Source organism: Oryctolagus cuniculus, chromosome 3 (genome assembly GCF_051225735.1).
Source record: "Oryctolagus cuniculus isolate XC-2025 breed Fujian yellow rabbit chromosome 3, ASM5122573v1, whole genome shotgun sequence".
NCBI lineage: Eukaryota > Metazoa > Chordata > Mammalia > Lagomorpha > Leporidae > Oryctolagus > Oryctolagus cuniculus.
In genome coordinates this window covers 64,304,126-64,331,916 of record NC_142869.1, presented here as the reverse complement: position 1 = coordinate 64,331,916, position 27,791 = coordinate 64,304,126, and the positions used below count along the sequence as shown (strand labels likewise).

Sequence of the window (27,791 nt, the reverse complement as noted above, 5' to 3'; positions counted from 1 at the left end):
GCTGTTTTAGGATTTTTAAAACCTGAGATATTCTAACTTCCGAAGCTAGTGCTCATCAAATTTTTTTTTAATTGAAAGGAGTAGCAGGTAGAATTCATTACCTCATCATGGGGAGAGGGTGTGACAACATCCTCTTCTCCATGTTTGGGACAGAGAAGTTCCCTGAGTTGGGAGTAGATGTCACTCACTTTCCATGCACAGGCCATAGAATATTGAGGGATCATTAGGTCGCCATCTTTGTGAAGAGGCATCTCCACGTCATTGATTCTGAATTTCTCTGATTTTTCAATTCACTGGGAATACTATGTAGAAAGAAGGAGGTACTGGTTCTATCAGTGGTAAGGAAAGAACCTTTGTATAACTCACAGATAGTTTTCACACCCTTCATTGGAGTCTCTCTCTCTCTCTCTCTCTCTCTCTCTCTCTCACACACACACACACACACACACACATACACTGAACATACACCTACTTGTATAGGGCAGTTACATTTTTGGGAACTCTCTCCAACATTTCTTAGCAGCATCATTTCTAGCCTGTGAGTTTTAACCCCGAAATGGCCCAGTGGAGTTTCTCAGGAGGCAATATCTTGGTGGTGTGCTCCTTCCACCAAGGCCAGGTCATGTGCCAGGCTAACCCTGCGGTTGAAGATGGAGGCCTCCCCCAGCATCATCAAGATCCTTTCACGAGTACTGATGGTGGAGGCTGGGACTGTGGCATAACAGGTAAAGCCTCTGCCTGCAGTGTCGGCATCCCATATGCGCGCTGGTTCTAGTCCCCGCTGCTCCACTTCCTATCCAGCTCCCTGCTAATGTGCCTGGGAAAGCAGTAGAAGATGGCCCAGGTCCTTGGCCCCTGCACCAGTGTGGGAGAGCAGAAAGAAGCTCCAGGATCCTGGCTACAGATCAGCATCAGTGAGCCGGCAGATGGAAGACCTCTCTCTCTCTCTGCCTCTGCCTCTCTTTAACTCTGCCTTTCAAATAAATAAATAAAGTTAAAAAAAATTAAATTAAAAAAAAAGTATTGATGGTGGGCCAACTAGACCTTTCAAGCACACTCACAGTTCTGGAATGCCTCTGTGGCCTCATCAGCTTGTGTATTCAAACGCTCTCTCGTTAACATTGTTATCTCAGATTTCTTTTGTGCCCTCCCTGCTCTGGCCTCCCTCCGGAGCCCTCCCAGTGCTGTCCTGAGAGTGTGCAAGAAGTGACTCACCTGCTCACACACCTAGCCATCAGACCCGCAGCCAGGCCGTCTCCGTCCTTGCTCTCCTCCTGTGGACCTTCGGCTCAGGACAGACTGGAGGGAACCTCTCTGAAGCAGCCGCTGATTATGCCCGTGGTGAGAATGCGGTGTTTGTAACCCAGGTGCCATCTACCCAGCACACCAGTCTTCAAGCACCCACTACTGACTGAGCGCTTCCAAGCAGTAGGACAGCATGGACCTCACTCTAGTTCTGTGCGGAGGAGCTGCTTTGGAGCCTAGCAAAGGGATCTCTCGTGAAAATAGCTCCTTCACGGCTGACCTTCCCCCGGCTCCCTGTCCTTACTTGGTCCAGAAGAATTAGTGGCAGACAGAGGCCAGACCATGCCTTCCATTCCCCATATCTAGGTCCCCCTCACAAAACTATGCAAACACACAAACAAATCACCTATTTTGGTTTGGCTGATTCAGGCTCTGATCAGCTGGACTTGATTTCAAGCTACAGATTGGATCCAGATCTGCTCCATATATTCTCTTGACCATCTTTGGACCACCAAGATAGCCATGGCATGTTTTTCTCTTGTTACTGAGCTACAAAAAAGACCAGCCCCACGGCACAACCACATTTCTAGTCTCTGCTTGTATCCTAACTATCAATGACCCATTAGACAAAGCAAGTCACATGGCCAAACCCAACTTTTGTGAGTCAGAGAGGTGTGCCTCTCCAGGTACAGGGAGGAGGGGGCTTGAGGGGTAGGAGTAGGGCCTGAGTCTCTGCAGGATGATAAAGTCATCTGTCATGGCATTCCAGTCCATTCCTACCTAGATGGTTGGTAAACATGCCATCAGATGTAGTCAAGATTCTGCAGGAGGTAGTCTGCTCCAACATGCTTATAAGGAAGAATACACCCAAGCCTCACATTGCTGGACCGTGTGTAAACATATTTCACACCAAAGCCTACCACTGGGCTTCTTGGGCAGCTCCCAGAAGATTCTTTTTAAATAGTCGTAGCTTGCTCAGTGAGGGAACCAATGCAGCCTTGCCTTTAAAGAAAGCATTGCTTCTTTCTCTGCCTCACATTCCATGATCTTTGAATTGCTTGGACTTCCTGTCTCCCTATTCCTCCATTTCCAAGTTGCCTGTGTTCAAACCTATTTCCTGTTCCAAACTATTTCTAGAGAAGTTGAAGGAACAGAAGTACTTTCCGACCACTCTCCTCCTTCCAGCTTGGATTGTGTGTGTGTGTGTGTGTGTCTGTGCGCGTGTGTGTGTGTGTAGCCATTACTGGTGATGGAGCAGAGGTTAAACAAACAAAAATAGCAAAGACTTTGACCACACTTGCCCCTTGCTGCAGGTGAGGAGGGTACAGCAGTATGCGTAGGTAGTCTCTTGTCTCCATTGCTCTACATTCCAAACAGAAATTCTCTTTCACTGGGACAATGACATTGTTTCTAGTCACATGTTTAATTCTTCGAAGTCAATATTTGCAGAAAACATCAGCACAGCATCATATTGCCTTGGAGATGTTGATTTATCCCTTTCTGAGGCTTCCTTTCTTTTGTTTCCTTTTTAAAAAAAAAAAAAGATTTATTTTGGTGGCGCTGCAGCTCACTAGGCTAATCCTCTGCCTGTGGCACCGGCACCCTGGGTTCTAGTCCCGGTCAGAGTGCCGGATTCTGTCCCGGTTGCTTCTCTTCCAGTCCAGCTCTCTGCTGTTGCCCGGGAAAGCAGTGGAGGATGGCCCAAGTGCTTGGGCCCTGCATCCGTAAGGGAGACCAGGAGGAAGCACCTGGTTCCTGGCTTTGGATTGGCGCAGCACGCTGGCTGTAGCGGCCATTTGGGGGGTGAACCAACGGAAGGAAGACCTTTCTCTCTGTCTCTCTCACTCACTGTCTAACTCTGCCTGCCAAAAGAAAATAAAAAAGATTTATTAATTGGCTTGAAAGACAGAGTTACAGAGAGGCAGAGGCAGAGAGAGAGACAGAGAGACTGAGAGAGAGGACTTCCATCCACTGGTTCATTCCCAATTGGCCGCAACGGCCGGAGCTGCGCTGATCTGAAGCCAGGAGTCAGGAGGTTCTTCCAGGTCTCCCACATGAGTGCAGGGGCCCAAGGACTTGGGCCATCTTCTACTGCTTTCCCAAGCCATAGCAGAGAGCTGGATTGGAAGTGGAGCAGCCAGGACTCGAACTGGCACCCATATAGGATGCTGCACTGCAGGTGGCAGCTTTACCCGCTATGCCACAGTGCTGGCCCCTTGTTTCCTTTTTATTTTCAGCTCATCATTAGCATGGTAATGCTGGGTGTGCCAGTTTGTGCAAGGGCATTATCACATTGCCCTAGATTTAGTCAGATAGACCACGTTTCTATCCTCCTGTTCCATGGTCAGTAAGAATGTGAGGCGTGACTTAGCCCAGCTTCCTAAGAAAAGAGATTGGCTTTGGAGACTGAGAGAAGGAATGAAGGCCCTGATGTCATCTCCAAGCTAAATATGCCAGGGATACTTGTCATCATTTCAAGAAGCTAAAATGTCACCGTGGAATTTACGGTTCTTTGATACTCATTCCATACACAAGGCAAAGGGGGCAGCAGAACACATTGAGTGACGAGTAAGAGTCACGCTGGGAGCTGGTGAGAGCCCTGAACGTCCTAGCAGAGTCTGTGCTTCTCAGGGTACTGAAATCCTGAAGTCGGTCACCAAGAATTTTTCACTGTGCTAACCCCTTCCTTTCCCACACCCCTGGCTTTTAGTTGGGAACAAGTAGAATTGGAAAAATATCTGCAGAGTTGCTCTGTAAGAGAAAGGTGAGCTATTTTCCATCTCATAACAACCTTCCATTCCTCCTTTCTAGAGGGTTAAACAAATTTTAATCACAAAGCCGCTGGGCCATGGCGTTTCCAACCCATCTGCTACTGTGTAGGACGAAAAATTTTCATTTGTGTGTCTGTTTAATATGATTGCTTGTGTAGCCTGCGTACTTTCAGAAAGACGTAACATTGGTTTCCTTCAAATATTAGGGCTGTACTCTTTTATTTTCATTTCTCAAAAATTAAAGGCTGAGTGTTTCAGCTTGGGATCATTAAGTACCAAAAAATTAGCTGAGTAAAGTGGCTCATAGAACTTGGGGACAATTATCGTTTCTTGCAAAGCTTAAAGGAACTCTAAGTCAAGGTCATTCAGTAAATCTCATGCTAAATGCAAATTCCATTAAGTTTTGTAAAACCATTTTGCACAGCACAAAGTAAAAGATAACTTGCAAACCATTTGGGAAACCTGAAAGTGTGTCAGACTTCTCTGGAGAAAGGCTGTCATCAGGTTTCTGCCTAATACTGGAAGCCACTGCATGAACTGCCCACTGAATCCTGCACCCTCCTCATTCCCCACCCAAAGCCGAGCCCAAAGGCCTCGCAATCTGCCTGCTTCAATTCTTCTGTGCCAGCATATCTGCTAATGTCCCAAGCGGCTCCTTTACAGCCGCGTGATCATCTGTGTATTATTAACTAACCACAAATTAAAGTCGTTACTTGGTGCTTAATTTTATGTAACATTTCTTTGTAATGTGTACAAAAGAAATTTGTTTTAACAGGAGTTTGGTAAATAGCATGTGCCATGATTAATTAGGAAATATGGGTCTGCTGATTGGAAATTAAATGCAGTGCACAATTTTTCTTAAAAATAATTTCTTAAGTGGCATTTCAAAGACATGTGAGTCCTTACCAAAAGAAAAAAAAAAAAAACGAAGAATGCCTACTGCACTGATGAGCCGAATACCCTGCTGCAAATCTGATTTCACCTGCTAGAGGAATCACTTGTGTTTTTCTCAAATCTATAGACACGCTACAGAGCAGAGCTGTTTGAAATCCCTTTGGGAACAAGGTAGAGCATAAGTGAACAAAGCAACAGTCAAGGAAATGAGAGAAGACTCGGAGGTCAGTTATATTGTAATATAGTCCACTCCCCACAAACTCCACGTGCTCTTTGTCTTCTTACACACCAAGTGCACTCCCCCATCTAGGTTTGTGCACTCGTTCCCTCTGCCTGGAATCCCAGTCAAGGACCTTTCTAACCTTGCAAGCCAAAGAGCCCTCTCTGTCTCAGGCATTATCGCATCACTGGGTGTAACATCTTACAGAACAAATGGCTCGGTGACACCAGCTGCCTGTGTGTTTCTTCACTGCTCTTCCTCTGCCTCCTGCTGTAGAGTACAAGGTCCGCAAGAGCAAAAACTTGTCTGTCTGTGTTTCCTGGGCCCTAACACTGGAGCAGTCCTTGGCACATTAGGAGGTGCTTAATAAATCTCTGTGAAAAGAATGAGTGGGTTACATTGCTCTCACAGACCAATAATTAGCCATGCTCCTACTGGAGAGAAAGCATAATGGACTTTCAGGGTTTTCTCAAAGGATGGCGCTGGTGCTTGGCACTGAGGTTAGGACCGTGCTTGGAATGCCTGCATCCCATGTCGGCGTGTCTGAACTCATGCCGCGGCTTTGCTCTTGATTCCAGCTTCCTGCTACTGTGCACCTGGGAGGCAGCGGGTAATGGCTCAGGCAGTTGGGTCCCTGCTATCTACATGGGAGACCTGGATTGAGACCCTGGCTCCCGGCTTCAGCCTGGCCCAGTGCAGGCTGTCATGGGCATGTGGGAATTGAACAAGCAGATGGGGGATTTCTCTCTGTCTGTATGTCTGTCTGCCTGCCTTTTGAATAAAAATAAGCAAATTAATAAGCTTTTAAACATGTTTTCCCCAAGGAACAGAAAGACAAATTCAATATTTGTTGGCTAGGCCTTGCAAGGAAATGAAGAAGGAAAATGCCAACAAATTAGCTGATGGGAAGGGCAGGAAGTAAAGATTGTAACTAATGGCTTAGTTTGTGTGCACACCAGCTGAGAAGTGAAGCCTTCAATCGGTTGACACCTTCTGCTTTTGTAAACCCAACAACCAGTGAAGTGTTTCCACTAAAATGATTTAGCCAGGCCACTGTCTTTGCTGATAATGGATTAAAAGATCTGAAGAACTCTCACAAATATTGAGAAAGAGAAAAAATATTAATAGTGGAAGGTTAAGCTTACGATTATAAAATAAACTGAAAGTTGTCACTGTAAACATTAAAAGAAAGAATAAGAAAGAAAGGAGGAGGGTAGTTGGGAGTGTGGGTGGGAGGTAGGGTAGGGTGGGAAGTGTCTCTGTGCTCCTAAATCTGTTTATATAAAATACATGAAATTTGTTCAACTTACATAAATAAAAATTATTTAAAAATTTCTGTACTCACACTCTATTCATTCCCACATTTTGAATCAACTTTCATGTATTTAAAACTGAGTTTTTAGAGTTTAAATTGTGGTTTGCTACATAGAGCTACGAAGAACGAGATAAAAATGCTAAAGTAACATCACAAAGCATTTCTAATAAAAAGAATATGAATTCAGAGGTATAAATTTGCATGTATGAAGGATCTTCAAAAAGTTCTTAGAAAGTACACATACATTATACATGTATATCATATGTAATATATTACACATATAACATATATGTATACATATATGTGTATGTGCATACATGTATGCATATATGTATATACATACATATATTAGATATAATTGTACATGAATTATGCTTGTATAAATTACAGATTTATAAAAAATTATACCAAAGTAAACTCTTCTTTTAATTACATTTTCCTATTAATTTAAAAAGGTGCTCTCATATTTTGGTTTATCCTCAAAACTTAGCAAAATCTCTTTCTTCCCAGAGTCCTGTGCCTTTTGAAACTCTTCTGTAGCTCAGCATTCTGTATCAAATCATTGAGAAGTAACCTAACCATATTAACAAGATTTTATTCCCTAGTTATGAGTGGACTCTGGAAAAATTTTCGTCTCTGATTTTCTCAATGCGTCAGGAGTGAATATACATCTAGGTGGCTCAGTGTGTAATGAGTTGCAATTTCAACATGTTCAAATCCCATCTCTGACATTTCCTGATTGTAAAGTTGGGCAAGATACTTAATTGTTGCAAGTCTGAATTTTTGCATCTGCAAAATGTGCTTGATATAACTCATCCGGATGAAGTGTGAAGATTTGCTTTAATGTAATCATGTGTATCAGTCTTTCCTTTTTACATCTGTATTTCAGAGTGAACTCTAGAAAGTTATCTTATCCCTGCTTATGGAGTGATTCACTCAGGGTTATATTTTCCTAGTACAGTTAGGTGCCACATAATGGCATTTTAGTCAATGACAGACCATATACACAACGGATGCCGTGAGCTTCTATCTCCTGGTGATGTCATAGCCATCTCAGGTTGTGTGAATGCACTCTGTGATGTCACACAACGAGGCAATAGCCCAAGGAGGTGTTTTCCACAACATTCCCTGTCATTAAGCGGTGCACAACTGTATTTATGTGTTTCATTTTTTACACAGAAATTTTCGTCATCCATTTTGAATCTGTCTTGGTATATAGCACAAGAGATAGCTCCAGTTGATCTCCGTGCATATGGCTATGAGGATGTCCTAACACCAACACTCATGAAAAAGTCCATCTTTTCCTTTTGTAACGGAGATGTTACTGTTATCATATACTAAATTTTCATATGCAGTTGGATCTACTTTGGAATTTTCTGTTTTTTTTTTTTCCCTTTGTCTATTCTGCCATTATCACCAAGCTTTTAATTTTAGAGGTTTATGATATGTTTTAAAATTTTATTTAAGTTACACATGTATTTTCATTATACATGTATTTCCTATATCAGATCTAGGAACACAGTGATACTTCCTCCCGCCCACACTCCAACCCTTCTTCCTCCTCCCGCTCCCATTCCCACTCTTAATTTTTACAAAGATCTACACTCAGTTTACTTAATGATCAATATGTTTTGATGTTACATATTACTGTTCTTTTAAAGGGATGGGATTTCTTGGCTCTGCAGTCAATTTTTTTAGCTCTAGCAAAAACCCTGATGATAATTTTATTGGCATTACGTTAACTGTTTAAATACACGTAGAAATAACAGAGCTTGACGATGCTGAGATTTTCTCTGAACATGGTTTACTTTTCCAGTTGTTTAAGTCTAATTTTGTATCTTGTGAGTATTTATAATTTTCCTATATTGACTTTGAATGTTTATTATTAAATTTACACTGAGATATTTTACTTTGTTTTTAGCTGTCAGGCATGGGGATTTCTGTTCTGTCATATCCTCTAATTGGTTTGGTTTCCACTGATTCATGTTGCTATGTAGTATTGGTACCCTGAAATAGTTAAGTATGTAGTGTTGGGTAAGGCAACGGTGTCACTGAGAACTGGGATTTTCAGCTTGGGTGAGAGCAGGTAGATGTAAAAAGTCTTGTAGCTCTGAAAATAAATCTGCTATAGCAATACGAATTCATAATGTGTTTTACGTTTAAGAGTACACATCTGGGGAGCAGGCATTTAGCCTTGCAGTTAAAGTGCCAGTGTCCTACATTGGAGCACCTGGGTTCATATCCCAGCTCTAGCTCCCGACTCCAGCTTCCAGCCAATGCAGAGGCTGGGAAGCAGTGGTGACCACTCAAGCAGTTGGATTCCTGCCACCCACATGGGCTTGCACTTCCGGCTCCTGGCTTCAGCCCTGTCCATTGTGGGCATTTAGGAAGTGAACCAGTGAATGGAAGTGCACTTCCTCTTAAATAAGCAACAATAAAAAAATTGTAAACGCTTTAAAGTATATATTTTCTAGTTCTGTCCACCCAAAAGCCATCTAAGAGACAGCCAATCTGACAGCACTTCAGAGACCCTTACCATGTCTCAGAACACTATTTTCCATCAAAAGGAAGACGGCCTCTCAAAGAAGTGGTTGATTCCAGGTCTGAGTCTGAATACCTTATCATATTGGGTAACAATAAAGCTATGAAAAACTAGCAGGGTTCTCTCCAAATGATTTGGGTACCAGCTTAAAAAGGATCCAGCTAGGCAGGCAAAGGTGGAATAATTTGAGCATCTGTAGGAGGATGAAGGAAATGAATGGACACTTTGCAGGTGTACTTCAATCCATAAATTCATTGTGATATCAAAACCTAAACTTATCAATCACCTTTAAAGCATTCTGGTGAACCAATATGTCATGTTACAGGAAAAAAAAAGAGACTCAGAGTAGCCAAGGAATAAAGGGAAGTTTCTCTTTATGGAATTTTTCAGCTAATAAATGAGTAGGGAGTGGCAGAATTAGGATCCTACCACTTAACAGCCTCCTAATGTGGTAATAGCCAGGGGGAAAAAGCGACAATTGTTAACCTCACCAAAGAGAGAAAAGGAAAACCTCCTACCAGGAGCACAGAATAATGTGCATGAAATATTCTTGACAGAACAACTGAACCTGGATCTGGTGAGCCTCTAAATCTAACTACCAGGTCACACCCTACAGTGACAGGAGAGCGCATTAAGCAACAGTACAAAGATATAATCAGAACAACCCAAGCTATGGGAAACACCAGGAAAGCCAATATTAATAACAATAGCAATAAACGTAAAACAAGTAAGCAAATTAAAAACAAATCAAATCACAAGACAGATTATGGAAAACCTAGGAATTTTTTTCACATGCAGGTTTATTCATTTGGAAAGGCAGGACAAAAATCATTAGATTTCAGAGCTCTTAATTTGCTTTGGAAACTTCTGAAGAGTTACCCACTGGCAGCCTAACAAAGCTTTTCCATCCCTCTACTCACTCCTCTACTTGGGGTGGGAATAGGGGTTAGGGGAGGCAGTTTAGGAGGTGGTACTTATAAGACTTTCCAGCTCTTCCCACAAGCAACAAGACGACTTGGCATATTCTTTATCTAAAGTTTTTGAGAAAACTGATAAATTATCAAAGAATAAGGGAATTTTCCATTGTAAATAATTTCCAAAGTTAAGAATGGATGATCATCATGCTAACTGAAAAAAGCCAGAGCTAGAAAGACAAATACCACATTTCCTCTTATTTGTGGAAGATAATATATAGAGTATGATAATTGTGTGGATGTCTTATCATGTGGTGTATATTTATAAATATTGCTTCGCTGGATCATACCATGTACATGACAATATACCCTTCTTTACCCACATTATGGTCATTGTCATGAATCTTTCACTTGGTGATATTAACATCTCCTTTTTCAAGAAAAAAATACTATATGTGTGTATTTATTTATTTATTTATTTTACAGGCAGAGTGTACAGTGAGAGAGACAGAGAGAAAGGTCTTCCTTTGCCGTTGGTTCACCCTCCAATGGCCGCCGTGGCCAGCGCGCTGCGGCCGGCACACCGCGCTGATCCGATGGCAGGAGCCAGGTACTTCTCCTGGTCTCCCATGGGGTGCAGGGCCCAAGGACTTGGGCCATCCTCCACTGCGCTCCCTGGCCACAGCAGAGAGCTGGCCTGGAAGAGGGGCAACCGGGACAGAATCCGGCGCCCCAGCCGGGGCTAGAACCTGGTGTGCCGGCAACGCAAGGCGGAGGATTAGCCTAGTGAGCCGTGGCGCCGGCCATATATGTGTGTATTTATATAATGAGTGCATATGAAGTGAATGTGGAAAAATGTTAAAAATTGTTGAACTTTAAAATGAAAAAAATTCACCTCCATATAAGAAAGGACAAATGAACTGGGAGTGTAATTGTTCAGTCCCTTTTGCTGACTAGTCTGAGGTATTCTAGCAAAGGAGCTCAGATCATTGGTCCATTGAGACATCAGTGTAAAGTACTCAGTGTGTTTGATTTAAAAAGTGTTGGAAAAGGCATCTCTTGGAGGGGAAGGGAAGTTAGTTTATTACAATGATGGTACTGTAACAAGCACATCAAACAACAACTGACAAAGCAATGTCCCTTTCCTCTTGGCCTGTGATGCTAACTCCACTGCTGTCAGGTTTACAGTCTAAGCAAACTCAACCCAGAGAGCACAGAGTGGTAAGTAGGGCAGAGAAATAAAACCTTTAGCCAGACTTGTGGATGACTTCAAATCTAGGATTCCAGAATCACTACCTTTCTAGTCCAGGCAGTTGTGTGTGGGGGAGTGGGGGGAATGCAGTTTCAAGATGTAAAACTCCATTTTCTGGGCAGTGCAGTAAAATGTCATGGGAAGCTGGTTCCTTTGAGGCATACCATGCAGACAGCATGTCCTTTTCCTTTGCATCCTCCATGGTCGAAGCATGGATGGCCTCCCCCATGGACGCTCAGCCACTTCTCAACAGCAAGAAGCCTTTCTGGAAGGATGGGGACAATAATCTTGCTGTAGCTCGCGCAGTGTTGAGAAGACTGTTACCTTCCAGACTTACTGTCTGAATCACTTAGGAAATCATTTCATAGTCATGTGCAGTGTCTGACAACACCATATCACAGCCATAGACCTAGAATTTCTAGGGGTGCCCATCTCCCACTTGTGTTCTAGCTGCCTCCAAGGCCTGAGTTTATCTTGACAGTTAGAGTATCCCCAATGATGGCAAGGCATCTCTTACCCCATTGGCCACTTACTACTACTACATCATTCTTGATGAGCCTATTGTGGTAGAACCAAGAAAGAAAAGTTGTAGAGTTCCAAGAATTATCAGGACATTCCACTCTCCATCAGACCAACTGATGATGAGGTTTGCATCTGTCAATAAGATTATGTAACCCCAGCATTGTTTTCATACCCACAAAATGCTGTATGTTGAACTGATTTTTCTTATCAGGCAGGTAGAGGGCAGGGGACTATTCTAAGAGGACATAATACAATCCATGTGTACTTTCTCTTCCAGGCAGCTGTTCCCAACTGGCAAACCAAAAGGTGACAGGGCCCCAGGTCCTTAGAGTTCCAATTTCAAGGCTCGGGACTCAGGACTGAGCCAATTTGTGAAACTTTTATGATGTTTTGTCCTCAGGACTATGCACTTGGTCCCCTGAAGCCTGGAAGAGGTGGACCTACTTGTCCAGGAACTGCCCGAAGATGCTGTAGCTGAAGCCAGGTGGGTGGTTGTCATGCATTCAGCACTGGTAATGGGTCTGCCCTTGGCTTGTCTGGTGCCACCAGAACCACTCACTGCCCCAGACCAGCACCAAGAACACACTCCCTGGAATGAACATCCCAAACATGGCCTCATGCAACTAATGCAGCAGCAGCCACAGGTTTGTGCACGGCCAGTCCTGGGTGCACCTGCCCAGAGCCTGGAGCACACACATGGCTACTCTGAGTGGCACCAGTAGCTGCAGGAGGACCACTGCCCATGACCTCAGATCTGGAGCTCTGGAATCCTGCAATTTAACAGAGGCTTTAAATTAACCAATTCTAAAGACTGGGCCATGTTTGGATGCTGATTTAAGAACAACAACAACAAAATAGGTTGGATTTGAAGTAAACCATGATCAGTATGGTATATATGAAAGTCCATGAAATCTGCTGAAGGAATCAGAAAGAATTGGGAGTACTGAGGCTGAGAAACTGGGGCAACGTGAGCTGATGCCATCCATTGCCCACCTATGCAACACTTGTCACAGCCTCGTTTATTTTCCATTGTCTCGAATCTGCCCCTTGGGGAAATAATTTGGTCTAAATAAAAATCTCAGAATAGGGATCCTGGAAAAGATTAGCTATATTAAACCGTGCACTCCAATTCAACTAGAGATAAAACAAGAGAGAAAAGAGACATAGCTTCAAATTCAATTCTCCTATCTTCAGTTATGTTTTATGGAGAACTTATGTCATTCACAAAAGAGATGTAGTTTCCCCAGGGGAGACAGCAGGTGTACATTTTCTCTCAAGGTTATTTAATTGCTGTCAGGAAGACATATGATTAACAAAACCAAATGCTGGAAATATGAAGTATAGACAATTTTAAAGTTGTTTATATAGTTGATTACAGTATATCATACAATGTGTTTATTCGCCGTAAACCTTTCTATCACAAACTGTTTACACACCTGTGCACCGGCATAAACAGCCTACTGCTTAGCTGTGTGTAAATTCCTGGCTGCTGGTATGGCCAGCAGCAGATTTCAGTGGTGGCCTCCCCAAGTTACCTCCTATGCACCAACTTCACACTGATAGTTTGGCCACTTGACTCTGGAGCTGAGACCTGCTGACCTTTAGCATTCCCTGCTTTGATGAGAGCCCTTTGAACTCCAGAAGGAATGCAGTATGGAAATGAAGGGCCTGCTGCGCTCCTCCGAGTTCATGATGACATTGCTACTCAAAGTGAGGTCCACAGTCTGCTTTCCATTGGTTCCTATGGACTGAGAGGAAGCATTTAGAACTTTTGAGAGTCACTTGGCAGCATAAGCTTTTGCCTCTTGAACCTTATAATTTTTAAAAAAGGGGACTTTATTATATGTATTTGATGTTTCACTTTAAGTTACTTTTATGGCATTTTGTCAAGTATTAAAGAAAGAACTGATTGTTCACCACTGATAGTTCATGAAGCCCTGCTTTAGAGGGATGGCCTGTGTGTACGCCACATCCCTGGGCTCCACTGTGACACTTGCACAGCTCCAAAAAGGCAGCTAATGGCACAAAGATTGCCCTCCCCAAAGGGTCACTCATTAAAAAAGCAAATATCTAATCTACTACACATATGTTAGGTTCATGCCAGGGGCTGGGCGATCTGATGAAACCAGCCCAGCTGACCTCTTGTCACCTTCTTAGACCTTTCAACACCAGTGAGTAGCAACAGTAGCAGTAATACTACGAGGAAGATGAGGAGAAACAGCTAAAAGTTGAACTTACAATGTACCAGGTACTGTCCCAAATGCTTTACACACACACAAACTTGCAAATGGTCTTTCTCTCTTTGAAGTGATGTACTCATGTATTCTAACCTATAAGTGTACAAAAAGAAGTACAGCATCAAATCTGCTTACCATAGTTCGTTGTATAGCCATGAAAATTTCCTAATTACTAATTAGTATTAGAATTTCAAGGCATCATGCCAAATATACTAGATATTAATATACTAGTAATTAAGGAATGGAAATTTAATACCTAGGAAATAAGAATTTTGGGTTCAGAGGGCAGAGCTGGAAAAACTATTAATAGACAAACAGCATCCAGTTTTGGGATTTTTTTTTTTTTGACAGGCAGAGTGGACAGTGAGAGAGAGAGACAGAGAGGAAGGTCTTCCTTTTCCGCTGGTTCACCCTCCAAAGGCCACCACGGCCAGCGCGGTGCAGCCGGCGCACCGCACTGATCCGATGGCAGGAGCCAGGTGCTTCTCCTGGTCTCCCATGGGGTGCAAGGCCCAAGCACTTGGGCCATCCTCCACTGCACTCCCTGGCCACAGCAGAGAGCTGGCCTGGAAGAGGGGCAACCGGGACAGAATCCGGCGCCCCGGCCGGGACTAGAACCCGGTGTGCCGGTGCCGCAAGGCAGAGGATTAGCCTAGTGAGCCACGACGCCGGCCAGCATCCAGTTTTGAAAAATAGAGTATGACTTCCTTTCTATGTTTTTGCATTTGAACATTTTCAATCATGAAAGAAACAAAAAATGTATAAGAAATAAAGGCAACATAATAAAACTTGCATTACAGCATAAAGACATTATTCAAGGTCAAATCTTTTGTAAAAAATATTTTTTTACTTATTTGAAAGGCAGAGAGAGAGAGAGAGAGAGAGAGAGAGAGAGAGAGGCCTTCCATCTGCTGGTTCACTCCCCAGATGGCCACAACAGCCAGAGCTGGACCTATCCGAAGCCAGGAGCCAGGAGCTTCTTCTGGGTCTCAAACGTGAGTACAAGGGCCCAAAGACTCGGGCCATCTTCTACTGCTTTCCTAGGCCATAGCAGAAAGTTGGATCAGAAGAGGAGTAGCCAGGACACAAACCAGGGCTCATATGGGATGCTGGCACTGCAGGCGACGGCTTTACCCACCACACCACAGCGCTGGCCCCAAGTTCCAATCTATTATTTTGTTAGGTTCTGTATTTAACAAAGAGTCTATTTGCTCTATTCCTTTAAGAATGAACCACCTTGGCCGGCACCGCAGCTCACTAGGCTAATCCTCTACCTGCGGCGCCGACACCCTGGGTTCTAGTCCCGGTCGGAGTGCCGGATTCTGTCCCGGTTGCCCCCTCTTCCAGGCCAGCTCTCTGCTGTGGCCCGGGAAGGCAGTGGAGGATGGCCCAAGTGTTTGGGCCCTGCACCTGCATGGGATGCCAGGAGAAGCACCTGGCTCCTGCCATCGGATCTGCGTGGTGCGCCGGCCGCAGTGGCCATTGCGGGGTGAACCAACGGCAAAGGAAGACCTTTCTCTCTGTCTCTCTCTGTCTCTCTCTCTCACTGTCCACTCTGCCTGTAAAAAAAAAAAAAAAAAAAAAGAATGAGCTGCCTTAGACTCTGCAAAGGGAGCTGCTTTCTGCCTCCTCCCATAATCTCTATAACAACCAGTGCTACTCCACTGTTGGCAGTCAGATTACCTGCTTAGCTTTGGGATGGTAAAAAAAAAGGTTAATCACACATAAATTATCAGTATGTTATCATAGAGAGGGATTAAGGAGTTCCCCCAGGGAAGGGTAAATGGGGGCATGCCTACATCCTGCCTCATCTTTCCATAGCCTTTGCTCCTCCTTGGGTTCTATGGACAAACTGGCACTTATGTATGCGGGGGTATGGAGGGTTCCAAATCCACATGATTAGGAAGATGTTTTCTCCCAACTGACTGAACTCTCTTCTCCTTCCCATAAATTTAAAACCCAGTAGTAAATGCTAATCCCAATCAATTCACATTCCCTGGGAGCCCGTATTATTCCAGGCCATGATTCCTGCCCCATGAGCCTCATCCTAATTAACCATGAATCTTAGGAAGGCCTTCACATTAACTCTGTGTACCCTTGGAGATGCGGCCATGATTATAGGGCTCCTTGTGAAGGTGGAGAATCAGAGGGGAGAGAGGCCCAGTCAGTCACAGAGTGAGTTCGTGAAGAACCAAGAAGAGAAGGACATCCGTGGAGATATTTCCAGAAGTCCCAGTTCTCTCCCTCCTTCCTTCCTTCCTTCCTTTCTTCTTTTATCCTGCCTCAGGTTTATTTTTATAAGTAGCACAGGAGAACACCAGCCCATGCAAACAGTAGCCTGGGATCACACCAGTCCTCTTGTCCTCACATTGGCAGAGAGAGGTATCAAATCTGGAGCCTTTGGAATGTGGCTGGGCACCTCTAGGAACATGATCTAGGATCTAGAGCCACAGTCATAGTCAAGACCTCGGTTTGAGCCTTGACCTTGGCCTTAGCCTTTGGTCAACAGAGCCTGAAACCCTTGGCAATTTGGGCATGAACACACTTCCTGAGCTTAGGGTGGATGGCGCAGGCGAGTTGATTGAATGCATGGCTCATGTTCATTGGAATCTTGAGCTTGCCTTCTTTGGACTTTACAAGGATTTTGATAGCCTCTGGTCATGGCCTTGGCATTGTTGGGCTGTATCTTCAGGCTCTTCTTGTGAGCAGATCTTGATCAAGTACATGTTTCTCAGAACTTGCAAAACCCTATGCAATTAATATCTTTGTTATACAGTTTTTTTTTCATGCTATTTCTCTTCCATATTCAGGGCTAGTTGTGTATGCTGTAATTCTTAGACTTAACCATAGACACAGGCTAAAACTCCTAAAGTCATCAAGAGAAAAGTGACACAGTTAACTTTTTTGTGTTGTTACTTACGTCTCTATTATAACAAGTAGAATATCTCATTAAAAATGCCTTTAAAGTTGTCGTTTTGTCTTTCCAACATGGTGATGAGATAGGTATTAGTACTTCCATTTTACAGGTGAAGAAACCAACATCTAGGAAGCGTAAGTCCCTCCCCAGGCTTATACCTCATTGATACACAGGCAGAAACTTGACAGGTGTCCTTTTTCTCCCTGCCCATGGAAGCTGCCTTTATTGTTTTTTCTTGCCTTTTTTCTTTGGGATGTTTCACAGTCAAATTTAATTTCTCCAGAACTGAATTCCTGAATCTTTTCTTTCTCCCATTTTCTGTATAACAAATCTGGGAGTCATCTTTGATAGCTTCTCTCTCTCGTTTTCCTGTGTATAATCTATAACCAAGTCAGAGTGATTTGGCCTCCAAAACATTCCTTTTGTTACTAGTCTTTCCAATACCTCATTCAAACACTCTGGATATTTACTTGTTGAATAAATGTTGGATTAGAAAGTGTCCAATGAAGGAAGATACCAGAAAGACACAGTAGTTGGGAAGTGAGATAGATTTCCTTTTCAAAAATAAATATCTTGAGAAGTTATTTTTCCCGAAGAAAATAAGGAAAAAATAAGTTTGTGGTCAGCATATTTGCTTTAATATATTGGGGAGTATCAGTAGGAGTCACAGTAATTTCTTAAATTTGCGTTTTAATTCCTCTAAGTAAAACTGAGATCCTTTCTGAATCAAGCAATTCAAATTAAATGCAGTGCCATTTATTAACAAAAGAATCCAAAGCTTTAGGTAGATTATACAGTTTTCCTCTCACAATCACTCTTAAAAATAGGCAAATAGATGTTTTCACAATTTGTGGATGGGAAAATTGGGTTCAAAGAGACAAAGTGACTTGCTCAAGGTCATACTCAAGGTCATACAACTGAGTCTGGAGTCCAGGATACCCGTACCCACAAAGGTGTTATTGTTGTTTTTAACTTTATTTATTTATTTGAAGGTCAGGAATATAGAGAAACAGAGAAAGAGAGAGAGTTCACATGCACTGGTTCACTTTCCAAATGCCAGCAACAGCCAGGACTAGGGCAGGCCAAAGCCGCGAGCCGAGTGCATACTCCAGGTATGTCCCTTGGGCAGCAGGGACCCAATCACTTGTGCCATCACTGCTGCCTCACAGGGTCTGTATCAGCAGGAAGCTGGACTCAAGAGCCAGAGCCAAGGATGAGACCCATGCCCCCTGCCTGCTGTGGGGTATGGACACTTGGCCCAGCAGTGCAGGTGCCCACACCCAGACAGGTGTTTTTCCCCTAATAGGCCCTGCTAACCTTTCTAGTGCATCCTCTTTTTACATTTTAATGCTAAGACAGCTGAAAAATAGCAAACAGGAAATTCAGTGATAGCAGCAGCCTGTGGCACATGCACTGTGGCCCAGAGACCTCGCGTGTGGTGGTCTGGTGAGCTCGTGGTGGTGGTGGCATTGCTCCTCTTCCTCCCCCTTCCCTTCCTCTTCTTTCTCTTCCCCCTCTCTGAGACAATGTGTGGGCTCCAAAACATCAAAAACAAATAGATCTTAATATGCAGTTTTCCTTGTTGGTAAAATGACAGTTCTGAAGAGAAAAAAAAATCGTCATGACATATTTCCATTCTCCTCTCTTGCACACCGATTCTTTTTGCTCTAAATACTAATCCTTCACTAAAGGGCTATGAATGTTGCTGAATCGCTAATCTTCAAAATATTTTCTGAAATGTTCTTTTCTCTTGTGATATCAGAAAGCCGATATTCTAAAGAAATTCCAGAAGAAATCTAAAGAATTTTAAAATTTACTGGTTAACATAGATTTGATTGGATCACAACAGACAATCTTTCTGGTTATTTCTTTGGAGCCTAGGCAAAGTGTTTATTTTCTTTCCAAGTCTATGTGGTTGGAAAATTTACCATGAGCTTCTCTAAACCAGGGCTTTATGGTAAAATGCACTCCTACATTTGCAGACAAAGATAGCAAGTTAGGAAAAATCTCTCAGTGATGTGGTTGAAAATGAATGTTTGAGCAATTCTTCAGCAGCAGAAAAAAGACTCCAGTGTTTACATAATCCCAATGTGCATACATAGCTTCTTCTATATTTTCTTGTTAAAACTCACCTGGCTTTGCTCAAGACTCCAAATACAGTGAATTCTAGACAGCACCTAATATTTATTCATGCCATTGTCAAGAGCATCTTTGCAGTTCTTGCCAAGGTCTGTCATTGAATGTGTTTATCCAGCTGCATGGCGAAAATATAATACAAAGTCATCATTTTACTCAGCCACCTACTCAATATTTTCTTCTGTGATTAAATTAACTCATAAATATTACACTTTTAATGCCAGAAAGCCATGGTTCATCCAGCCAGTTGAATGCCTGTTTGTCCATTTTCTAATGTTGCCGGGCACACAGTCATTTCATTAGAGAGTTTGAAATAATGAAAATCATTGCATTTACTTAACACGCACAATCAACAGAGCAGGACCCTTCCAAGAGCTCCTTTATGATGCAGTGCAAGGCCACGGAAGAAATTTTGTAAGGAGCACGGAGGAGCTGTGGGAGCCGTGTTGAAGGTGATTTGGCCACAATAAAAACAAATCTGCTGTGATTGTCTAAAGCCAAGGACAGAGTTCCGGCTCAATTTGCAGGTGGCACAATTTCTTGCTCAACCAAGTAAGGTTGCAAATAAACATACACATTTTGAGCTTACTTGTGCTTGATTCACTACCAGACTGTGCTCGTGAGCCATGCAGCCTGCTTCCATGTTCTCTGCCATTTTTGAGTTTGGTTTTCTAAATCAGCTTCAAGATGGCCTTACCTGCTCGTCTTCATCATAGTCTGAAGACTGAAACTTGTGGGCAAAAATTTGCCTTTGCCCTTTAAGGCTTGGGCTGGTGAGAGCAGGACAATCTGCATCCATGTGGATGCCCAGCCCTGGGGGCAGGAGCCATATCTCACGGGACCCTGATCAAATCACTTTCTGAATGAAATATGTATGGGGGCACTGCAGGGCAGTTAACTTTTCTAGAATCATACCCAAATCTGCTCAGTCATTCTGGGACTAGCCTTGGTTAGCAACTGCTTATAATGCCAATGCTTTTGGAAACTTTTTACAGTCTTTTTTTTTTAATCTCAAAGATAAAACTTAAAGGGGCTTGAAAAGTAGGTTTTAGATGATCACACAATAGCCTGATTTCAGTGGTTTCAGTTATGTGCATTTTACTTTATGTGCACCCACTGAAATTAACCAAAATTAATCCAGATTTGAACAAAGACTTTTTTACAGATACAAATGAGCCCTAACTTTCAGGACTACTCCACGCAATGCACTAGCTGAAGCGTTTGGAATGCATTGGCCCTGGGAGGCGAAGAAGTTATGGCAAACAACATATGGGTTTTAAAATCTGGAACTATCCAAGACTGAACAAGAGAGCTATTTTCATTTTACTTGTTCTTTTTTTTTAGAAGATGGATGATTTCTAATCACGTTTTATTCTCATCTTTAGAGCTGGATCCTGAAAGATCCAGGTTGGTTGAAGACTGCTGGTGAGTGTGCAGCTTTGTCCAACGATTACCTAATGCATGTGTGTCATCTGCTTTCCCTGTTGTGAGAAAACACACTGAGGAAATGTGTAAGTCCACTGAATTGTTCCCAACTCTTTATTCACCTTTCAGCATGCTAGTTCCTTCCCTTGGCGTTGATATCATTATGCATTTGTCAAAGATAGACTGTCACTTTAGGGCCTCTATTATGTGCAAGAATTGGCAGCAAATTTTGCCACTGGGATTTGCTTATATCCTCTGTATGTTATTGTGCTTCTTTGGCATTCAGTAAATTCCATACACCCACTTCTTTGATGTTCATTCCAACCCCTAAATGTGGAAACAATGACTGAAATTTTGGATCAAAGCGCTGTGTGGATGGCAGGCAACCCAGCACTCTGATAATTCACTGGAACAGAGAGCGCCTCCCTCCCCCTGAAAATCTAGGCCAATGGCCCTCCAAGAACAGCGTGGCTTCCCTATGCAAAGTCACGACAGGAAGTAAAGAAAACAACTCCAAGGTTTTAGTTTAAAAAAAAAAAAGGAAAGGAAAGAAAGAAAAGAGACTCAACTGGATGGCGCTATTGAAGCTCATGGTCATTTCTAAGTATAGAGAAAGCTAACTACCGTTCCAGTTGGTTTCCCCATTTCCTCTCCCCACCCCCACCCCACTGGCCATGCTCCCGTTAGCACTCGAACTGGGCCAGGCCTTTCCAGATTTGGAACAGTCTCCAGATCTAATAATGTGTAACGTCAGCTGCACAAGATGGCCCAGATTTTTCAAATGGATTTCTTAAGGAAGAAGGAAAGGGTCCAGGAATGAGGAATTTTTAAAAAGGAATTGGAAAAAAAATCAGAACCACCACAGTTTTAGTTAGTAACTTTCACAAACTGGAATTAGCTGTCTGGAGTGTACTTCCGATGTTTGCTTTTGCTTTACTCCTGGGATGCTAGTGCAAATAATTACTTCATTCAATTTATTTCACAGGTCAACTTTGACTCATAAAAGCATTAAAACAGGTAACCCCCAGGGGATGCTGGGAAGACAGATGAGCAAATAGATATGAAACTGTTGTGAGCAGTTTGGGGGTAGGCCACTTTATAAATCCAGGGTATTTTATGATTATGCCTCCACTTCACCCCATCTGATATCCAGAATGTGCTAGTTATAATTAATATGCAGTGTAGCGAACTGTTTTAAAAATACTGCAGTCCTTTTAAGTGTAGTGAAGAAAATAATTGTGTTTGGGGGAATCTCATCCAGGGGAAATTAGAAGAATTCCCAATAGAGGGGCATAATTGAGACGTGGGATGGCTGCTCCTGTTCAGTCCAAAGGTAGAGCACAAGGAGGTAACTGACAGCTCTTAAAATGCCAGTTTCAGATTCTCGCTACATGGGAAATGTTTCCTGCCACACATGTGCAACAGTGACATCCAGTGGTTGCAGAGGTAATTACAAATGTATCTTGCTTGAAAATATAAAATAGTTTTGTATTATAATCAAATCTTCCTTGTTGGCCAGTGTTGGTTTTTATTCCTCATCCGGTCAACAACGTATGTCAGTAACTCGGGCTGTATGCCAAGTAAAGCCACATTCTCTCCGTTTTCTTGCTAAATAGTTTCCGGAGACTGTTCTGTTAGTATTATTTACCTGTCTTTTACTTTTACAAAAATTGCAGTAGTTCTACTCTGAGGGTCTCTCCGAGAGACCCTAAGCACATGTCCACCAACGTGGCATCTTTTTATAAGTGTGAATGATAGGGTGCAGCCACCGCCCTGCCCAGCAGGCATAGAAACTGCACTTCCCCTCTGAAGTACGCAGGGGGGGTCATCTGCGATTGCGCACATTTTCCTGGTTGTAGAATTGCTTAAAGTATTCATCGGATTTTCTTTCCAGGTCATTGAAGATGATGAGAACGAAGAGGAAAGAAAAAATAAAGGAGAGAAAGGAGAAGAGGAAGGAAGGGAAGGAAGAGGAGAGGAGAGGCAGAGAGGGAGAAGAAAAGAAGTAAGGGAGGAGGGGAGGAAGAAGGGAGAAGGAAGAGAGAGAGAGCGGGAGGAAGGAGAAGGGAGAACAGGACTACTCATTGATCTTCATTTTGGCAATAAGACCACAGATATCAGCCTCCAAAAAGTGTTCTTTTATCTAACTGCACTCCTTCCACTACCAGGCAATGAACTAAGACCAAAAAAATTTTTTTTTTCATTAAAAAAAAAAAAAAAACGCAAAAGAGTCTTGTTTGCTGCAAAAAACCTTGAGTAGTGCCACTGTAAGATGCTTCAGAAGTGCTGCGTCTTCTGTCAGGGCCAAGCCTGGGAAGGCAGATCAGCCTGCCTGTGGTTCTCGTTCACGGCAGGCAGAGCACCGGGTGGCTGCTTAGGGACGGCACTCACTCACAGCATCCCCTGAGGAGCTATTTCTCACTCTCAGACTCCGTATGTGGTGGAGGGCTTTTCTCCTCAGTTCCTCTGTCTCTCTAACAAGTTCTGCAGGCGGGAAGAACTGAGAGACATCAAATTGCACTTTCTCCTTGCTAAAGTAGAAAAAGCAAAAAAAAAAAAAAATCTACCAAATTCCAATAGAAAACAGTAACATAGACATACAATTGTTGAAGGCTCCGAATGCCTTTTAGCTAGTAAACCTTATCCTCACTATGCCCCAAAGAAGAAAACCATCACAGAAAACGTGTTCAATGGACGAAGTGTGTGTGTGTGTGTGTGTGTGTGTGCGTGCGCGTGCACGTGTGCAACCTATGATTTGCATTAAAGAGTCAGGACACAGAGAAGGAGATGGTCTCCTTTCACGCTGGGAAATGGTTCCCATTTGTGTCAGTGAGAGTTAGGGGCGAGGCGCATTGAGACAGAGCAGGTGAGTCCACAGCCTTGAACCAGGTCGGTTTGCTTTCATAAGGGCTTTGAACTGCGAGTGCTGGATTCTGGAGATTCTGCAGAGCAGGGATGCCGCCCTCGGTCCATCTTCCCTGGACCATGCCTCTGCCTCCTGGCTTCTCTTTGTCGCTTTGGTAGCAGGATCTCATCGGGAATATACGGAAGATTAGCAGGCTTGGGTCTTGCCCCTCCTTTTAATTCTGCAGGAGCCTGGCTCGGCTGGCTCTTATCTTCTGCACCCTGGAACCCTGGCTGGATGATTTCTGGAGTTGAGCCAGAGCCCCGTGCAGAGTGAGAATTGAGCCTTCCCTTAACAGTGTAGGGGGCCTCCTCCCCCAACACCGCCACCCACGGCCACCGCACTACCAGCTCCTGCCAGTCTGAGGAGCAAGAGGCTGGCATAAAGAATCAGTTCCCTTCCTTCCTCCTTAAAGAAAAAAAAAAAAGGGCCTGCCTTGCAAAGTCCCTTCACTGTTTCAGAGCAGGGGAAAAAAAAAAGCAGTTGCACAACACGCACTCTTCTCCTGGTGTATAGCTCCCGGGTATCATTTTACTACAATATATAATCTAATAATCCATTTAATTTCTTTAGAGAGATGTTATATATACAGGTGGCATTTGGATGGAATCACATGCCATAAACCTGTCTGCTCCTATCCGGGTGCAGAATGCAGAGGAAGAATCTATTTTACAGGCCTTCTCGAATTTTTACATGGTCAATTGGCTGGTTTTTGTATTCTGGAACGTATCAGAGCATCTGCAGGAAAAAAAAAATATATACATATAAATTCTATAAAACGGTGGCAGGATTTCTGATTTACCGAGAGTGCTTGTTTGAATTTTCACAAAAATACTTAGCTATATAGGACAATGTATTAGGCGTATTCTTAAAGGTAAATAACTGCAACCAATAAAAGTTTGGCCCATAAAGGGTCCCATCTTCTACTAGTTTTCTGCACCGAGAATTACTACCAGTATAATCACGGCTCCCTGCACACTAATATTTCCTCTGATACAGTATGATCAATGTTGTGGAAAAACATTTATTATATTTCTTCTAGCTACTTAAAGGCATTACTGAATTATGGGCATCGCAAAACGAATCCACTGTGCATTTTTTCTTTATGTGACGTTTTTACAATCTTCATTTTCTGCTTTGCAGCCACTGAGCTATAGAGATCCACACTTCGTCCCTCTCACAGCTGCCACTGCGGCCACCCTCTCCTTTCTGCTTTATTACATCGGAAACGCACTTCATATGATAACCTTCCTTTTCATTCTGCACCGGCCTCTTATTAGAAGGGAAGAACTTAGGCAAGAAATTAAACACTCAGTGTGGTTAATAACAGTTGCTCGTCTCCTTAGCTAATAAAGCTGGTGAAGTTTAGACTGAGATAACGGACAAGGGGCGGGGATAGCATTTCACAGACTTATTCCAGGATGGCGGATGGGCTCCGACTGGGCGTGAGCTTTGCAGTTTTGACATTTAGCGAGTTTATTAACATCTGTGCTTCTGAGGCACCTCGCCCACAGGGTCTGCAGCTGGGAGAGAGTGCGTCCAGCCAATGGCCCGTGTCTCGGCCCCTGCCAGGGGATGAATCAATTAGCAAGGGAAGCAGTGATGCAAATGTGCTGGGGTCACATGGGATGCTGTTTGCCTTTCTGACAGAGAAAGCGTGCCATAAATAACATCACACCTCAGGAAGCCATTCCCGGAGGCCCCGATGCCAGCGGGGCTGCTGTTGGGGACGGAAGGAATCGGAATCGTTGGCTCATTGTGCATACTTCCCCCATCTCAGTCAATGGGAGATTTGTAGTAAAATCAAAGTATTTAAAAGGAGGACAGTGTGTGGTAACAGAGGCATGTTCAGTCATCTTTTAGTACCACAACCCATGATTTATGACCCAGAGTTACAGCCAACTTTATTACAAAAATGACTTCACCTATAATAACCTTCTGCAGGGCTCTCTGGAGAATGAGGTAGTGGCCCACAGCATTAGAATCTGGCAAGTATGCACAAACAATTCCTGCCTCTGTCTCATGTCCCCCACGCCCACCCCCAGAGAAGGCTTCCCCCCACACCTGCTGGGAGAACTGGGTTTCTCAGCAAGGTGTTGTGCTTTTGGTGGGAGGATTTGCCTGCATCAGGTGTTTGTAGGAACTCAGGGAGCTGCCTCCTGGCTCCCAGGAGTGCCTCCCCCTCCCTCACCCGGTGCCCTGAGGAATAAGGAGCAGAGGATGCCCACTCGCCCTTCACTTCCTTCTCTGTGCTCCCCCCACGATGTTCACCACTTGAGATCACTGAGCGCACCCCCCTCATCCTTATAATTGCCATGGGAACCGACAGCTGCACTAAAACTGCCAGGGCTGGGTGTCCAAGCAGGGTCCCCTGGGCGTCCCAGGATCTAGGAACTGGCCCTCCGTCTTGTTAAACTCTCGTGTCAGTTCCTAGCGATTGTTTTAAATTTACATCCTCAGAGTGGCTTAGTGGGATTACGTGTCCATTTGCATTAAAACAGGTTTCTGTCATTAAACTGCCATACAATAAGCTTCCTTGGGACAAATTAATGAGCTCTAAATATCATCAAGTAGAAGTTCACTTCACCACGACAGCCAACAAGCAGGGGCCGAAGGCAGCAGCTGCCTCGAATCTTAGCCCAGGAGAACTGTAAGTGCCAACCAGAGAAAGGGCTTGGGCTGCTTCTGAGCTGCAAGGTGAGTGTTCCTGGTTTACAGCTGCTGGGGGGCTGTTGGTGACACTCGAGCCACTCACCCACAACCTTGCAGCCCACCTCCTCCTCTTCCTATTCCAAATATACCTTCGGCCTTGACCTTGTCTGCAGAAGTGAACTGATGAGCCGGTGGCCTCTTTCCTCTGAGACAGTGTCTCAGCCTCATTGGCTTTGCCCTGTGATTTGTCTGTGCTCGAGGAGCTTGTCTGTTTCTCTGTAGCTAGCGGGCAACGTGCAGGCGGCACAGCCCCACTTGTAGCTTGCATGAGGTGCCCCTGACTCTCACATGCCTGTAGGACGGGTTCTGGGCCATCTGGCCTGTTACTTGTGGGCCTAGAGCCTGAAATGCTAGCTAGTCTTGTTAAAGAACACATTTCCTAGTCATCCAGGAGCCGACTAGGAACAGGGGACAGTTTGTATTGGCAATGCTTGCCCTGACAAATACATACATGTCTCGAAGTAGAAATTTTTCACCAAAAGCAAATAAATAATCCCTTACCCTTGTCTTATGTCAAAGAGGTAAAACTGGCTGCTTGTCAGACTTCCTGGTCTACATAGGCTGTGATCTCATTTCTGTGTAGCCTTAATGGGGACAGCGATGTATGATGGAGACACTGCTGTATTTAGGAATGACAAGATGGGCATTATTAATAGCTTAATTGACATTAAGGCAATTACCCCTACCCTTATTACAGTTTGTAGAATTACACAGAAAATATTGGCTGAGGCCTTTTTTTCCCTAGAGCTACCCAAGGATACAGCATTTTATTTCATGCCAGATCCCAGCTTTGACATTAGATACTTAGCCATAGAATGATTCCAGTAAATCATTATAAATGCATTATAATAAAGATGTTATGAGCTATCAGATATTAACCCCCAACCCCTAAAGAGAGATAAATAGTCCAGTCGCATGATTCCCACTTTTGTTTCATAAGAAATAAGCTTTTGCAAAGAGCAACTGACTAATGAATTATAAAATGGTGTGTTGAGCTCAGATAATTAAACAATGCATTTTAGTGTCTGGTGCAGGATGAACACTAAATCATACACAAATAAAAAAAGGAAAAAACCAAAACCCCAAGCCCAACTCGTATTTTCAAATAGCATTGAGTTTGGTCTGCAGTCCAGAAATGCTTCACCTCTCTTCTTATCTGATTAGAAAGGTATATCAGATACAAGATCAGGATGCAGAAGAAGGTAAACCAAACCAAAAGTCAGAACAGGAGTTCTGGAGGTGCTAATTTCAGATAAGCCTACATGGTTATTTTAATGGAGATTTTACAAAGAGATTCCATTTTCCCTACAACATGTCCATGGGGCAAAAGTCTAGAAGAACCTGGAAGATTCCAAGTGTCCTTATATTGTCCAACTTTTGTATTTTGTCTCTGAATGCAAAGTAACGTGTATTAGTGAGGTCAGCGGAGAAGGGTGAAAATTAGGATATTGATGGTGATCTTGGCCTTGCAGCGTCAGAAGGCAAATGCATGCTCTAAACTCTTCCCCATGCTGGGGAGGTGGAAGGGTGGGGAGGGAGGCTGGGTTCCCCAACAGGGCTCCACCTACTGATCAGTGTTGGGTCTCCATGCCCTTTTCTGCCAAGGCCCCCATGCAGGGCTGGTTTGCCATCGGCTGCCGTTCCTGGCTTGGTACTGATTTGCTCCGTGGTTTGAAGCTGTGCTCCAGCGTGTCTGGAATATGTGTTTTCATCTTCCAGCCTCTCAAAGACTTCCTTGAGCCAGTCTCCTGTTTCTTGGTCAAACAACACACCATCCAGGACTG

The 27,791-nt window shown here is 43.6% G+C and overlaps 1 long non-coding RNA gene across 10 annotated transcripts in view; it reads left to right on the top strand.

Moving 5' to 3' along the window:
* The window catches only part of LOC103348788 (uncharacterized), a 188,506-nt gene extending 166,102 nt beyond the window's left edge, over positions 1–22,404 (top strand). For all 10 annotated transcript variants that reach the window (XR_016230772.1, XR_016230768.1, XR_016230765.1 and 7 more), the window contains 5 exons: positions 12,076–12,159; positions 20,351–20,476; positions 21,376–21,407; positions 21,765–21,836; positions 22,285–22,404. This is a non-coding gene — a long non-coding RNA (uncharacterized LOC103348788). The remainder of the gene's footprint in view (positions 1–12,075; positions 12,160–20,350; positions 20,477–21,375; positions 21,408–21,764; positions 21,837–22,284) is intronic.
* The last annotated feature ends 5,387 nt before the right edge of the window (positions 22,405–27,791 follow it).